This window comes from Pteropus medius, unplaced genomic scaffold, assembly GCF_902729225.1.
Source record: "Pteropus medius unplaced genomic scaffold, Ma_sr-lr_union100, whole genome shotgun sequence".
Classification (NCBI taxonomy): Eukaryota; Metazoa; Chordata; class Mammalia; order Chiroptera; family Pteropodidae; genus Pteropus; species Pteropus medius.
In genome coordinates this window covers 464292-478030 of record NW_024352785.1, presented here as the reverse complement: position 1 = coordinate 478030, position 13739 = coordinate 464292, and the positions used below count along the sequence as shown (strand labels likewise).

At 33.9% G+C, this 13739-nt stretch overlaps 1 protein-coding gene across 12 annotated transcripts in view; it reads right to left on the bottom strand.

Moving 5' to 3' along the window:
* The window catches only part of PAM (peptidylglycine alpha-amidating monooxygenase), a 221986-nt gene extending 210333 nt beyond the window's left edge, over positions 1-11653 (bottom strand). For 11 of the 12 annotated variants that reach the window (XM_039848361.1, XM_039848365.1, XM_039848367.1 and 8 more), the window contains exon 1: positions 11550-11648. The gene's annotated coding sequence lies outside the window, so the exon portion shown is untranslated. Of the gene's footprint in view, positions 1-11549 lie in introns of all 12 variants that reach the window. The other variant, XM_039848359.1, reaches the window with a different exon arrangement.
* Between the last annotated feature and the right edge of the window lie 2086 nt (positions 11654-13739).

Sequence of the window (13739 nt, the reverse complement as noted above, 5' to 3'; positions counted from 1 at the left end):
AGAAATGTTCTTACACACACACACACACACACACACACACACACACACACACACACGTGTGTGTGTGTGTGGGAGCAGGGAGTGAGCTCACATTTCCCAAAGAAATCACCACTTGACTGTAAAAGTAGTATATATCTTATCTAATTCCTATGAAACCACCTTAATCCTTAAATTGAAGTTTGGAGTTCAACAAGGCCCTGAGCTTAACTTGTTTCTTAAAGTGAAATCATGTTGGCAAGTGCCAATTCCGAGGCAAATGACGATTAAAGTGCTACTTCTGTGAAAATATTTGGCCAGCATTTCTAAAGTTTTGAGTAGCCAACTACAATGCCAGTCTGCTTCCTCCCCCAAATCATTTTTCTGATAAGGCAAAAACGCCCTTCATTCTAAACTAGATTTTCTTCATAATTTATGGTTAACTTCCTCTTAGCCCAGCTAAGCAGCATACTTGGCTCCCCCGGTCTTGATACAATACTTTCCCTAATACCAGTTAAGCATGTTATAAGTATTGAAAAATGACAGTGGTATATAGGATTTTATCATTAGCATTTGAGTTTTAATTTGTTATTACAACAAATTCATACTGATTTAATGAAAAAGTATCACAAGAATTTCCAATGGCAAAAAGTTCTAACTCCCCATCACCATTAAATCTAGTCAATGACCAAATGTCATCGATCAAGTCCCACACTTGCCCCTCTAGCTTAGATCTCTTTTATCGGTCATCTCATAAGGCTCTGGTCTCACTGACTTCAGTGTCTCACACCTTTAATCATTCTATGTATCTAATGAGTTTTAACAAACATTGCCTTACCAGTTTACCACGAAGCTCTGAAATCTTTAAAGGCTCCCTTTGTGGGCTACTAAAGCAAGTGCATATTTCATAGCTTAAACCTAAGCCCATATTTGTCAGACTTACCTCCAGGCAACTGGAGCTATAGCCAACTAGACAACCTGATACACTAATATGTACCCATACTTTCCCTCCTCCAGACCTTTGCTCTTTCTGCCTCCTCCTCCTGTAAGCCCACAGATACCTACCAATTCCCCCCATGCCCCTCCACACACCTGTCCTTCCGCCCTACCAACCCAAACCTACCAGTCCTTCAAGACCCACCTCTTCCATCAGCTATGGGTGCCTCCTCAGAAATTCTAGCGTTCTCTACCTTACTAACTGCATTTAAAACATTCTACTGCCTTAATATCATGTATCTTATTTCCCTACTCAACTTAATCTACTGACAGGTATAGACAAAGTCTATATTGGCCTCTTATTCTCTATATAGCTCCATGCCTTACAGTTGGCATTCACTGGATATTTATTGAATAAATGAACAAAAAAGTATTATGTCCTAATTATTTTTTGAAGTGTTTAAGATTAAATTATTTCATTTAATCTTTGAAACAATTTAATGTGGTAGGGTAAAGCAGAAGAACTGGCATTTTATTTTTGAAATGAAAATGAACAGATATTGAAAATGATGCTGTGATTTCTTTTCTATCACATAGCTTCTAGCTCCCCTTATTGCCCAATATGTTCCTTTCTTAGATAGCTACTGCTTCTAATGGTAGCCAGAAGGAAGGTACTATGATATTCCCTTACAGCGAATCCACCATATCTTAAGAATTAAGCCAACATGGCGTTAGTTTTTCTTTCTTACCAATAACCTGTGGTATACTCATTCACCATGGCATTCTCATGTCAACTTACGGCTTCGGAGAGGCATCTCTTGTTACCCATTTCCCTTCCCTATGTCTAGCTAATACCCGGAGAGGCTATTTCCTCTGCTCTATCCTAGCTTCTCAGAGTAACTAACACTTTGAGCAAATCCCTGACTTTTCTAAACATCAGTTTCTCATTTTCAAAAAGAGAAGAACAATAGTACTACCTCATATTGTAGTTATGAAGATGAAGATAATGCATAAAGTACTGGCACATCACAAGCCTTCAATAAACAGTAGTTATTAAAGTTAATGATAATGAACAAAACCACAAAGACTGAGATTATACCACCTTCTCTGAAAGGCTTCATTTGTATTTTGGAAGAGTGTCGTAATTTGGTAATAAGGAAGCAGAAGTTGGCCCAGTAAGGGTATTTAAGAGCTTGAGTAATCAGGTAAAGGGGCTTAGGTTTTTTGCTGTTTAAAATAAGGGTGTTGATCTTTTCCAGTCTAAAGCAATTTTAAAAAATTTCCCCACACAAATACCTGCCCTCTTCTGCAACCAAGCCCAGCAGAGCACCCAACGTGTAGGTACTTTTCTCAATTCAAACTGTAATAGACTGAAATTACTCAAAATTTCATCTTTAAAGAATTTTAATTTTGCTTTAATTTAAAGATCCAGGACTAGATCCCTATACTACTTCTGAGCTTACCCAAGAGTCAATTAACTTTAATGTTTTCCCAAAACTAAACATGGATTATAAAGCCTTCAATGTTTTTAATCAAAAAGTCAAAGGTATTATAGATGATGGCTTACTGTAATAGCAAAAACTTATTTCAACATTTCATGATTCTAATTTTGATTACAATTCCCAGAGGAAGCACTGGATTAAGTTCTAATATACTTTTCTAAAAAAGCTAGTTTTAAGATAAATTCTCATTTTAGTCTCTCAATTAGTGGAACTTTAAAATACCTTTTCCCTAGGATACAAAGAAGGAGCTTTGAGTAAAACGTAGAATATATGTATAAATCTAAGCACAGATAATGTTTTCAAAAAATAAAAGGAAGCTTAAAAGGGGTTAAAGATGCTGCTTGCAGCTGAAGAAGACCAACAGTGCTAACAGAATCTGACAGCGGGATGCGGGTCATAATGCTTCTGAATGAAATCTTTTTGTGCAAGGATCTCACAAAGGGCGTCCAGGCAGCAGAGTGAGTGAGTGAGTGAGTGAGTGAGTGAGTGAGTGAGAGTGAGTGTGTGTGTGTGTGTGTGTGTGTGTATTGTGTCCAGTTTAAATTAACCAAGTCAGTGCCACAATGCTAAGATTTCTTCTGTTTCACTGATTAAGGCAGGTTTACCGGCAATTCCCAAACGAGGTCAACAGCTCCTAAAAGGTCAAATGCAGCAACTCACACCAAATGTTCCAGATTAAAAAGCAGCAATAACTTCTCCCTCTATAATTTGCTGGGTGTGACTTATTATGCAGGAGATTATCCGGTTTTAATCAACTGCCTGGTTTTCTTTTTCTTCTTTTCATTTTTCCCCAAAAGTTAAAACATATTTTCACATTTTAATGACATACATTATAAGACCACCTCTTTCATTCTACAGTGTCTGGCTAAAACAATACAAATAGCCTAGTTGCAGCACCATGTTTCGCATGGGGGTGGGGATGAAACAGAAAGGCATGGAGGTGGAACTATTCTAGCCAACAGGTGACAAGTACAAGCAAAGCATTATCTGTGTTATTAACATAAACTCACAAAAAGAAAGCTATAAAGGTAATAAATGCCATTGTCAAGTAACAAATGCTCAGAAAACAGCATGCATATAAAAAGGAAGAACCCAAGCCAGGTGGTTCTGGGTTCCAAATCACAAATTCTAGGCCTTTGGGAGCTTTTTTAAAATCCAGTGTTTGTTTTTCCCAAGCAGTATAGGACCAAATGTATTCTCATAAAATATTAATCATGTGTATCTTGGGCACTAAGTCGAAAAGAAAAGGGAAGAGAAAATAAACCAAGGATACTAGAATATAAAGTGATCAAGACCAGCTCTTCACTGACGATGCGGTAGAAACAATAACTACCAGCCCAGGGACTCAAAGGAAATTCTGAGAACTCAACACGGGCCCCTTCCTTCATTTAATGTTCCCGACCTTCAGTTGTGCAAAGGGAGGCATTGCAGTATAGGTTTTTAGAGCACAGCATTGGGTCAATATCTCAGCTCTGACACCTCCCTGGGCCTTGCTTTTGTCACCTATAAAACTAAGAAAAGAAGAATCGTACCTCTGAAAGTTGTTGAGAGCACTGCTATGAGTTAGTCATGGTTTCAGGTATTTGGAACAAGCCATACAAGGCCTCGGTGTTGAACAAACCATACAAGGCCTTGGCTCTCAGAAATCTTGCATTCTGGATTGGGTAATAAAACAATAAACAATTAAATAAAATAATATTATATATATAGAAAAGGGTTCTGAAGAATCATATCATAGAATGATGAGATAAGAAACTGACCGGATGGGCTTAACGGTTGTAAGAGAGAAACCTCCATCTCAGAAGAAATGACATTTGAATAAGGAGAAGCAGCAAGATGTATAAAATAAAAAGACAGAGCCTTTCAGGCATAAAGATCATCAAGAACAAAAATCCAAGACAGAAATGAACTTAGAATGCTGAAGGAACATAAAGAAGCCCAATTTGGCTGAAAGATAGTGAGCAGTGAGCAATAAGTTTAGACACCTATTAGACAATTAAGTGAAGGAGCCAAATAATAATGAATTCATGAATGGAGCCTGACTTAGAGGATGAAACTGGAAATATAAATTTGGGAATCACCTACTTAACAGAAATCTCTGTAAAGCACCCAGCATAGTGCTTGAATACTATGTATTGATAATGAATCTTTCTATTCCTACTTTTCTGTGTAACTGAGTTGATATTCGCATTAGGGAGACTGTCAGCAAAACAAAGAGACAAAAGACAGGTTAGGGTTGAATTAGCTCAAGGAAAACAAATGTGTTTCACGTTACCAACCTCTACAAAAATAGTAGGAACTTCCCGGCGTTCTGGGAGCAAGATTCTGAGGCCAACTATGAGCCTGTTTAACAATATGTTCCATTACACGCAAAATACATAAATGGTAACAGATTTCCAAGGCTCTGGAATTGAAATTTTTTGTTCACTATAAGTTTCATTTATTCATTTTTCATTTTTAGTAATTATTTTTCATAATACTTAATATGATATATTAATTATATATTAATAATTAATATAATACTATGAATTAGATACCATTACTATCCCTATTTTATAGTTAATTTATTTCCCCAAAGTGACAAGCTGCCTTCAAACAGTTAAAATCTGGGCGTCTCTAACTCTTGAGGGGATGATCCTACCCACGGTGATATATACGTGTAAAATTTGCTAAATTAGCTCCTTATTTGTATTCCCCTAACTGCACTTTAAGGGTCTTTCCAGCTGAGCCTAATATCTGGTTCCAGTATGGAATGTCTTCTACAATCTCATCAGCCTATTTCTGGCATGTTCTCTGGTTTCTAAATTCACACGTTGCCTTCTGAAGAAAGCATCCAATCACAATTCTGTTCTGTGTTGATGTTAGTGGAAAACATCCTTATTCCCTAAAATGCCAAATCCTATGTGATTTAGTGATTAGATAATTTTGTAGACAGAATGACTTAATTTTAGCAAATGTAAAAATTCCAAGTTATTTTATCAATCACATACCTATTCATCACTTACCCTATTCTTCAGCGTATAGTCTTATCCAGCTGCATTTAAAACACACACATACACTTTATCAAATTGTTACTACCATTGTTATTGGTAACTCGTTCACAAAACAGCAGATTCATATACTTTGACTAAAGAATAGGAATTTTTATGAATTTAGTCCTAAGGAATAGGAATTTTAAGGATTGTAGGGCAGTGAGAAGTAAAAACTCTTGTACACATTACAGACTAACCACAAAATAGGCCAAAAAAAGCTAAACTATATTTAACCCTGAACTGCTTTGTCTTTTCTTTCCATCCTCATGCTTTTTTTCCCTACCTATTTTCTGTGAGAGGGCTTCATAACAGGAAAAAAGTATGCCATATACTACATTGATTTGATTCCAGCAAACTAACCAGATTTTGAATTTTTATTAGCAAGAGCCATAGGCAAAAATAATAATATATTATATCTATCAGAGTGGTTAGTTTTATTCATGAACCCATGCTGGGTTAAGAAAAAAAGAAAGAGAGAGAGAAAAAGCTAACTTCAAAGCATTACTGAGATGATTAACTCTCCAGACACAAATGAGAATCACAAACTACTTTGATGTGTGAGAATTTTTAGTGCCTAAATTTAAAGAAAGGACAATACAAGTTTAACCATTTTTAAAAAAAAAAATCCAATGATACACTTTTGCATCTTGAAAACCAATAATTACCTGAGGGAATAAACAAAACTGGAGCTCAGCCTCAGAAATTAAGCCTTCAGTGCAAAGCATACAAACAATATTCTTCTTTCATCATCATATAGTTCAGTGGCAAAATGCCAGCCCCAATATGTTCAGTACAGAAAATACAACTCTTTACACTGTCATTTTATTAGTCACCCACTCCACAAGGTAAACTGAGCATTACTCAAGCTGCATACACATCTTCATCTCAAAAATTCAACAAAGCTTAAATCAGAGTATTTTTCAATATACAAACTAAGTGGCACATGATTGCAAAGACTACAGTTGTATAAGAACTTGTGCCAATAATTAATGTGAAATGAACACTGACAATCATCAAAAAATGCTAACCTTGAAGCCCTGAGCAATCTCTATCATTTATACAGTGTATATCATGGTCTATTTTTGCACAAAATTTGAGAATTATTGTTTAATATGTATAATTCTTAAAAACTCTGTGAAAATAGGCCGTGAAATATACTGTATAAATTTCAAGAGAAAATAGAAATTAAGAAGAAAAGTGTGTGAATTAAAATATGTGATTTTTTTTATAACAATGGCCCAAAGACATGGGGAAGATGTAAGGCTGATACTATGTACTTTAAATGGCTTTTCACATGTAATTATATCAGATATGATATTATTTATTAAAATATTTGTACTTACCAATCTGGATATATTTAAATATTCTTAAGACCTAAATGCTATAATATTATAATTTTCTCTTCTTTCTCCTACCAAATTGACATATCTTTATCAATAACCGCTTGGGAAAATATGCAATGCGATCTCAAAAAGAATTACTGTGCTTGATTAAACAAGGTGAAAATGCAGTTTTTAAAAAATATTCTGCCTGACATTCAGTTCTATATGCTAGTATAGCAGGTCAAAAGCCATTAGCTACCTTCTGAAAATACACAATCAAAAAAGTGCTTTAAAATTATTTTGTATACAGTATTCTCAAATGAGTGAGGTTATACTCTAAATGTTTAAAAATGTGATGCTTCAAAAAGAAATATACTTACCATGCCAGAAATTAATTTCAAAATAAGATTTATAATGGCCACATAATCTAGAACATTCACATTGGATAAAGAAAGCTCCATGTTTACTGTGAGATAAATGAATACATAAAATAACCAACCACCTCTACGCTATGTGCTTACCGTCTCCCTTTCCAATAAAAACAACAAATTCAAATGATTCCTAGGAGTCTCAGGACATTTTCTTACCAACCAATAGTCTTCTGAGGAATGATCCAACAGTCGTTTGTATCTTTAAGACATTCTACAGGTGGATTCACACAGAAAAAGCAAAACGCCAGCTTCTGTGCTGCTGCACATAAAGAATTCATAATTCTGTCTTGTTTAACATTTCACACTTGGCAATGAAGTGTATGGCTCCTACCATTACCCTATTAATAGGTTCTATTAGCAATTATTTCATAACTGGTCACTCAGTACTTTGTACAATCAGGTACTATATCTTAATTCATTTAATCCTCATAATGACTTTATGATGTAGGTAATAGTCTATTGTCATTTTATAAGTAAGAAAATCAAGGCACAAAGAGGTTAAGTAACTTGTTCATAGTTATAAAGACAGCAGGTGGCTAAACTGCAATAAGGGAAACTGACAGGTTATAGAGGTCCTGAATGTGATGTGCGACCAAGGGAAAGAAAATGAAGGAGGTGAAAGTACAAGGAGAATCAAATGAAAGGATGGAATAGAGACAAATACTTTCTCTTTCACTGTTTTCTCTAATCTTGTCTGACTGTGGTGTGCTTAATAAACAAAAATAAAGAGGTAACATATGTTACCCAAAGCATATACAGATTTTATGCAATCTCGATTAAAATATCAATGGCATTTTTTAAAGACATAGAACAAAAAAATCATCAGATTTATATAGAACCACAAAAGACCCCAAATAGCCAAAGCAATCTTGAGAACAAGGCTGGAGGTTTTACACTCCCTGATTTCAAATTATACTACAAAGCAACAATAGTCAAAACACCATAATATTAGCAAAAAACCAGACACACAGACCAATGCAACAGAATTAAGAACCCAGAAATAAACTCACATTTATATGAGTAAATAATTTTCAAGAAAGAAGCCAAAGCATACAATGGAGGGAAAAAAGCCTCTTCAATAAACCATTTATTGAAATTGGAAAGCCACATGCAAAAGAATAAAACTAGACTGCTATAGGTCAACATACATAAATATTAACTCAAAATGGATCAAAGAAATAAATATAAGATCTGAAACAGTAAAATGTATAGAAGAAAACATAGGTACTAAATTTATGGACCTCAGTCTTAGAGAGGATATTATAAACTTGACCCCAAAGCAAAGGGAAGTAAAAGTAAAAATAAATGAATGGGACTATATCAAATAAAAGGCTTCTGCACAGCAAAAGAAACCATCAACGAAACAAAGAGACAACTAACCAAAGGGGAGAAGATATTTGCAAATAACACTTCTGATAAGAGGCTAATATCCAAAATATACAACTCAACAACAAAAACACAAACAACCCAATTAAAAAATGAGCAGAGGTCCTGAACAGATATTTCTCCCAAGGAGACATACAAATGGTCACCTATGAAAAGATGCTCAACTTCACTAGCTACTAGGGAAATGAAAATCAAAACTACAATGAGCTATCACCTCACTCGCACTTGTTAGAATGACCCTTATAAACAAGACAAGTAATAACAAGCGTTGGAGAGGCTGTAGGGAAAAAGCAAGCATCATACACTGCTGGTGGGAATGTAAACTGGTATAGACAGTATGGAGGCTCCTCAAAAAAATTAAGAATAGAATTACCATACGATCCAGCAATCTCTCTTCTGAAATATCTATACCTCAAAAATGTAAAAACATTTATCTGTAAAAATATATGTACCCATATGTTCATTGCAGCATTATTCATGGTGGCCAAGACATGGAAACGACTGAAGTATCCTTCAATAGATGATTAGATAAAGAAGATATGGTACATATATAAAATGGAATATTACTCAGCTATAAGAAAAGATAAAATACTACCTTTTGCAACAACATGGATGGATCTTGAGAATATTATGCTAAGCGAAATAAGTCAGATGGAAAAAGTCAAGAATCATATGATTTCATTCATATGTGGGACATAAAACCGAGAGCAACAAACAAATAAGACAGACAAAAACTCATAGACACAGACAACAGTTTAATGATTACCAGAGAGAAAGAGGGGTGGGGAGGAGGTAGAAAAGGTTTGTAAAAGGGGTCAAATATATGGTGAGAGAAGGAGATTTGACTTTAGGTGGGTGGTGAACACACAAAGCAATATACAGATGATGTATTATTGAATTGTACATTTGAAATTTATCTAATTTTATTAACCAATGTCACCTAAATAAACTTAATACAAGCAGAACATCTCTCAATGGAATCTACAACATTCTACACTGTGGATGAATCAATTGTTATCTGAAGAGTAAGATTAAAACTGGTCTTACTCTTTAGGTTTACCTCTTTAGGTAAAACCACTGAGAACTAATGCTTTTAATAAAGTTCTGTGATGACAATTTTGAAAAATAGATAGATAGATAGATAGATAGATAGATAGATAGATAGATAGATAGATAGATAGATAGACAGACAGACAGACAGACAGACAGATAGATAGATAGATAGATAGATAGATAGATAGATAGATAGATAGATATAGACAGATCGATGGCAGAATTGTAACCAGGTTTGCAAGAACAAAAATGACTCCTACTTAAACACTAGGAAGATAATATTTTCTTGATTTATTTCAAAAGATGGATTTCTGCTGTGTGGAAATGCAAATACCCAATCTCACTGCCCAAGCTCTGAGATGGTATCTGATGAATAAACACACATTTTGGTACTATGTCAGATTCACAGGCTGTCGAGGCACAAATGGGTATATAAGAGTCCGAGACTATTCACCTATAAACCTGGTCCCTAGCATAGGTGAAGGGCAACTCTGGAAGACTGACTTCATAAAGGCTCAGTGGAGCTCTCAGATTGCTGGCTCAAGAGGTTCCAGTCACTCTGGTGTTGTCTTCATTGACTTGGTCCCATCTAAACTCGTTTAAAATAAATCTTAAACTGGCTCTCCAATATTAATGCCCACTATCCCTTTCAGGGGTCCTAATCCAAAAATCTTTCACCAGATCATGGGGGCTCTCATTGATGCTGTTGGGTATTTGGATTTCTTAATAACCCTTCGTTAATAAAATATGCATTCAAACAAAATGCTCCTGTCAAAATGGAGATTCTAAAATATTTCTGGAAAACACTAAATCCTCTCATGATAAGGCTGAAAAAGATTACCCTGTCCACACCCAAAACAAAGGAAATCAAATCCCTGCTTTAAATGGGGACTGTTGCTATTTGTTTTATGGATAAAGGCCAAATTATGCATATTTTTGTGACCTCAGTCAAGAATCAAGGTCAATCACCAGATTTTCTCCCATACCAACAACATAGCAGCAGCATGAATACAGATGTTCCTTATCTTTTTTACCATGATTTCTTAAATTTGGTTTTTCCTCTCAGAGCACCTAAGGTTTCTTTGTTTGTCAAAAGGGTAGCCATTAAGAAAATCACTTAGCTAAAAAGGAAATTAGCTAGCAAATTTGATACAAAACAGATAGTAACAACACCAACAGCAATCTGTACACACAAATTAAGGCAGTAAAGAGTTGCTCTGATAAGCACTTTTAAACTATTAGTGGTATTCAAAAACAGCATCACCACTATTAGAGGTCAGAAAGCAGTTTTAAACATTTCCTCTTGTCTTACTTGGTTCCCACAAAACTCTTAAGAATAATTTTTGGGTTTTACATATGGATGTACAGAGAAAGACAGCAGAAAGAGGAAACATAAAAAGTATCAGGCCAGGATAACTCATCTCCCTTTCCAAACATTTCTATGTATCTTCTTTTATTTGTCACTGTTTTGAGGAACCATCTAATACTAGTTCAGTTTTGAGAAAAGCCTCATAAATTAAATAAACAACACAACAGAAAGAAGACTTTTGAATCTCATAAAAGATGGTGCCAGATTTCGAAGCACATGGTTTTCAAGCAAAAAAAAATCAGAATTTTCATAATTACATTGTACATGTTCAATAGATATATATTTTTAAAGCTAATAATCTTTTATTTATTCACGTAATATTTTGACAGGAAAAAACGTAACCAAATAATTGTAATTTTCACTATGTTTCATATTTAATCAAAATGTCTTCAGCTTTCTACAAAATTTAAAATTTTCTTAAATGTCTATATTGAAAATCATACAGATTAGGAAGAATCTGATAATGTAATAACACTAGTAACTTCTTTTTACTTCCGCCAATTCATTCCAGAAAAACAGCTTTCTATCTACTCAAATCATACCTCTGCTCTGCTGCAAGCTGGGGCCATTTCTGAATGTCCTGCCTCTTTCTTCATCTCAGTGGGACCCAGTCATCATGGTCAGTGCTGCATTATACTGACCTTCAAGATAATGTAAATAGAAGATAACCAGTAACAGTAATTCATGTTTAAGTGATCATTTAAATCAGCTTTATAAAATTGAGTCTCAAGGGGTAACTGGCCAAGGATAAATAAACCACTTCAAGTACATTTTAAATTCAAAAGTATTAAAAAAGTAATGAATTTTATTTAAAATTCTCCAATAAAGGGAACAGTAGGTTTATGAATATGTTCAATTAATTTTTTAAAAAGAGAAATGTGCATTTAATTTGTTAAATCAGAAATCTTAGGTAAATGTAACACAATATATTCAATTAATTTTTTAGATATTGCTGAATTAATTCTAAATGTAAGAATAATCTGCTCTAACTCTAATCACTTTATAAAACTGAAAAATTAATTCTGTATATCTAGTATAAAAGTGTTGCTATAATTCCTTAATGCATTTAATGTTTTCAAAATTCTTTTAAAAATTTTTTACTAGTTTAGTTTTTTAAATGAGAAAAGATATACTATATTACTGTTAGGCTTTAAAATAAAATCAGTACTTACTTAGCATGCTTAATATACTTAAGTATGTCTTATATTTATGTACATAATATACTTAAAATACTGCATTTAACCAACAACCATTTTAAAGATTTTCCAATAGTTTCAAAATTTTTTAAATTTCCATTTATAAGAAGCTTTTGATTCAAACATTAAAAATGGAAAAGCCTAGCCACTTCAGATTTCATTTATATGGATATTTAAATATGTATCTATTTGTTTCTTCTATGAATTTTAAAAGCAAAGAACCAGGTGTTCTACAAAAAAATTCATGAATTCAGAGAAAGTATCTTACATCATTTTTAAAGGAAGAAAAGAAAAAGTAGGAGTGAGGCATTATTTTAGTGGAGAAAGAAAAGATGTATTCTGTTTCTCTGAGGATCAAGACTACTAACCACAATGCCAAAGGGTAGATATTTTAAAGAAAAAAAAAATTATTTCCACATTATTTGATTATCACTAAACTCCACTTCATGGCACTCTTATTTGCTACCCAAGACTTTTGTGTTATTTTTTTTCTAAGATGGCAAAAGGAAGCACATTTCTTGCTCATAATCAAATTGGTCAGTGTGAGACTACCATAAGCCTCAAAAACTGTGAAGCTGTATTCAGATTTGCAAGAATAAACCAATGGTAATTATGTGTTGTAAATTCCTCACTTAACAAAATTATGGTTTGTAGGGTTCCTTTAAATAAGGAGCACCTCTAATGTATTTAGAAGATTTCAAATTACAAAAACTGAATGTCCCATCAACCTTTCATGTTAGTACACTGTCCCCATTCCAACTCTTCATAATGCTAGTCAGTGACAAATAGGTGACCATGTATCATATGCTTCTGAAAGCATAAGGAAATTGCACATCAAGTGCTCTTAATGCAACCAAAATGACCTGAACAGTCAATTGCTTGATAAACAGATTTTTAAAAAGCCTTGTGCAATTGCCAAGTATACAGACACATTCATTTCCTGGAACTTGGTAAATATTTGTTTTGAAAGTAACCTTATAGTCTTTTTTACATGCCCTTTATCACTACTAGATCAGACAGCAATTTATGACAAAAAAAGATTTAATTTATCTTAAATATTTCTCTCAATATTATGATTTTGTCATTACTTTTGTCATCACCTGTCCTCTCCAACATATACACAAAACTACATATAATACACACACATCAATGTTAGTTTCATTACCTCAAGTGAATTTCCTAAATTCCATTCATACCATGTTTAAATATAAATGATAACCCCAAAACAATAAATGGCTCTTATCTCCATCCATGGGAAAAAAGATTGGACAGTTGTTCAAATACTTTGTTGTAAGAAATGCAACTCTACTCAATAGTCGATTTGTTATTATCTTCCTTATTGGCATGGGTACAACTTCTCTCAATGTTTGCACACTGCCCAGTAAAAATGTCAATTGCTGTTGTGTTTAATTATACTATGGAGTAGACCTAAATGGAAATGTTCACTATAGCTACACTTTCCTTCAAGAAACTTCTAGCATGTCATAAATAAAATCCTAGAAACAAGCTATCTGAAGTTATCTGGTTATATATATA